Below are 3,507 nucleotides of genomic sequence, written 5' to 3'. Positions count from 1 at the left end.
TATTTGATGGTGAATTTATACTACAGTAAATATATAATGCTAGTAAAAATTTCGATACACTTGAGGAAATTCTAGGTAGTACTATTCACAGTCCATGCGGAAGATAAGCTGAGCTCCATATTGAGGTTTCAGAGTAGGTAAAAGCATAGGAGCATGAGTATAAGATGGTGAAGTCACAAAAGAAAATTTTTGCAGAATCATTGCCAAAACTATTTTTGCTTCCAACAAGGCAAAAGTTTGGACCACACATATAGTTGGACCTCCACCAAAGGGCATGAATGCCATTGGATGCTTTGCAGCCTTTGCAATTCCTTCACTAAATCGCCCTGGGTTGAAATCTTTGGCATCGTCTCCCCACAAAGCAGGATCATGGTGAATTGCAAGGATCGGAATCATAAGTTGAGTGGCTGCAGGAATTGAGAGCCTCCCAAGTTTCATTGGCTCACGTGCCATTCTCAACATACGCGGTGCAGGTGGATAAAGTCTTAAGACCTCATTTATGATCATTCCCACCTACAAAACGTTCATACAATATTTTATGAGACATTCAAAATACTGCAATTGAATCCGAATCTCAGTCCTGATTTTATTAAAGCCAGCAAATGGCCCTTACCCTAATTTATTATTTTACTAATTTCAAAATGCTTTGTGGTTTCCCTTACAGTTTTGAGGCGACTTAAGCTGTCTGCATCTGGATAATTGTTTTTTCCACATACTTCCATCACTTCTCTGCGACCTCGCTCTTGTCAATCTTGATGTATGCCCAACAATATTATACTCCATGTCAACAGTAATGATGTGGTTTCATGACCAGCAAAGTAGAAAGTCTTGCATTCATCAATGATTTCCTCTGTACTCAGGCTTCCATTACTTGTTACATTGACTCTACCCTGCTCCTTGCTCTCAGACATCATTAACCCAAGCAGATCGGCACCATATCGACCTGATTTTTCTGTTATAGCAGTCCTTTCCCTGCCATCTATAATTTTTCTTAAGGATCTTCTTATTTCTTTCTCCACATTCCAACGTTGCCTATTCTTTGCAGTAGGAAGAAACCTGGTGAAAAGAGTTACTCTCAGACATTATGTATCAATTTAAGAAATCAAAAGAAGTTATAGATCTGAATAAACCCTCTTAAATTACCAAGAACACTACCAAATGCACATAACTCTTGAGGGCCAAAGGGATTTGAGATGGTATGATATGGTTGAAAAATCAGTGGAACTCTCAACAGAGACAAATATTGGAAAACCTCTCATTTAAAAAGGAGAGAGACAATTTAAGATTGACAATTTTACAGTCACAAACTAAAATTTGTGATCACCTGAAACCTGGAATATAAACACTACGACGTGAGTCAACTGCAAGGATCGTCTGTTTGATCTGCATTTCAAAGATATGTTTTCCTTCTGTATAACTGCTTCCAAATGCTGTGCGGGAAATAACATCTGCTGTTAGATCGTGGAACTCCTTTTGCACATCAATTTCCGATGCACCTGACAATATCAATTTACTCCATCCATCCAATATATTGGCAACGCTTTTCACAATTGTTGGAATCATCCCCTGCAATTAAAGAAATAGTATGATTGAAGTATATAAGTTTCTGACATTTTGAATATAGATATCTTCTAATGAAATTCTGAATATAAATATCAAATAGAGATGTATTTGCAAAATAATATGAATAGATTCTAACAGATAAGGCTCTTTTTTGCAGTCATGTTCTGAACAGAGTACTGCTATTCAAAAAGCACCAGCCAAGGCATCTCAATTTAAGAGAGCAAGGTCTCCTATCCAGTAGTAAGAAAATTAAATCATAACATTAATTTTTTTACATGCAATTTTTTTTTCAAGGTCAGTATTGACGTACATAGTTTTAGGAATCAACTGTGTGAGTTAATTGATCTCTGAAGCTATGTACGTCAACATTATGAACTGTAGAAATCATATATTTACAAGGTCAATATTGTTAAAAATTTATAAGTAGTTACTCGATCTCCCATGTATCTCTTTCTGACTGCTTGAAAAACACCACACAGAATGTTCCCTCTGCTAAGATATGACCAGGGTCTTGCACTGGCATTAACCCTTCATTAAAGGTATACCAAAACAGGGCAGTGGGGGCATCCTGGATGTATCACTAGCTTAATTCTTCATCAGAGATGAACAAACTAGATTGCAATTTTATTTTATTTTAAATATTCGGCCTTAAGCAATATGACACTGCACTGAACATCCCTAAGAGTGGGCTACAAGATTGAAGACTAGAAGCTTCTTAGAATCAGCTGGGAAGAGAATCAGGGTTCAAACACTCAAACAATTCTTGTTATAACGCCCAAATGCAAAATTTTGCAATGGTGACATATTCTACAGGGAAATATTTGGTCATGGGATGCTTGGGGATTTACATAGCCTGGAGATTAAACCTAATCAGGGGTCTCACTTTGGCTCTCTGCAAATAGTAAAGGTCCAATGGACAGTTCCTGCATACTTGAAAAGAGGGCTTTATCCTTCTTGATTGGATGTCGGCCCAACAATCAACCCTAATGAAGTTTTCAGACATTTGATATGCAAAGTAAATCTATGTTTATTTATCAGTAGGAACTTGGTAGATTTCTCTGTGAATCGGATCATTTTGGTTCTAATTTAGGATATAAATAGAGACATTGAGTGCCTTACGTTCAATAGATCCATATGGAAAGCAGGATTGATGATTTTCCTGTGCTGAGCCCATTTCTCACCTTTCAACCCCGCAAGTCCCTTTCCCAACTGTTGTCTTGAAAGGGGATTACTCGGAGGCTTTGGATAGTTGCCAAATTTAGTGGACAATATCTCCTTAATAAGCTCGGGGTGGGGAACAACCAACATGGCATTCGGCCCAAACCAGAAAATAAAATCCTGACCTATATATCACATATAACAAGTTTACTTAATCAATAGGGTCTCCAGAATCCTGCATCTTCTCCTTAATCGGCGACTTTTCTAAGTTCCAACAACACCCCAGCAAAACAATCAATGGTACTAGGCAGAAATTCCAATAATATGATTAATGAAACACCAGATACTTTAAAAAATGCAGAATACAAGTGTACCATATTTTCTGCTCCACTGATGTAAATGGGGGAAAACTCGAGGGAATATGTCATGTGAGAGTGCCATGGGTTTGGACTTCTGCTCATCGGTCATTCTGGATATATCTGGTAAATTCCCATAGAATAACCTGTATGGAGGGCCACTGATTCCTTGAGCTTCAAAGGACTTTTTCACTTGCAGAGGCTTCCACCATATCGTTGTTGCAATCTTGAGCAGAAACCAAACTAAACCTGCACAAATGGCCGCCAAACCCCAAAATACCCACTCCATATTCCAGACGTGGCCAAAACACACTAATTATTTGGTTCTGAAAGCTTCAGATTTGCTGTGACTATGTGTAGGCTCTTTCTGTTCTTGTTATATCTCCATTGGCAGAAATAAAATGACCTCTTTATTAGGATCGGTTTTAGA

General features: G+C 37.9%; 1 pseudogene across 1 annotated transcript; it reads right to left on the bottom strand.

Moving 5' to 3' along the window:
- Nucleotides 1-3,507, bottom strand: LOC131057531 (cytochrome P450 CYP72A616-like; annotated as a pseudogene). Its single transcript, XR_009359154.1, has 5 exons — nt 3,096-3,507; nt 2,683-2,906; nt 1,325-1,566; nt 663-1,056; nt 1-513 (listed from the first exon to the last, which is right to left on the bottom strand). The product of XR_009359154.1 is annotated as a cytochrome P450 CYP72A616-like (transcript).

This window comes from Cryptomeria japonica, chromosome 10 (genome assembly GCF_030272615.1).
Source record: "Cryptomeria japonica chromosome 10, Sugi_1.0, whole genome shotgun sequence".
Classification (NCBI taxonomy): domain Eukaryota; kingdom Viridiplantae; phylum Streptophyta; class Pinopsida; order Cupressales; family Cupressaceae; genus Cryptomeria; species Cryptomeria japonica.
Note: the sequence above shows the minus strand (reverse complement) of the source record. Positions and strands in the feature narration are given on the sequence as shown.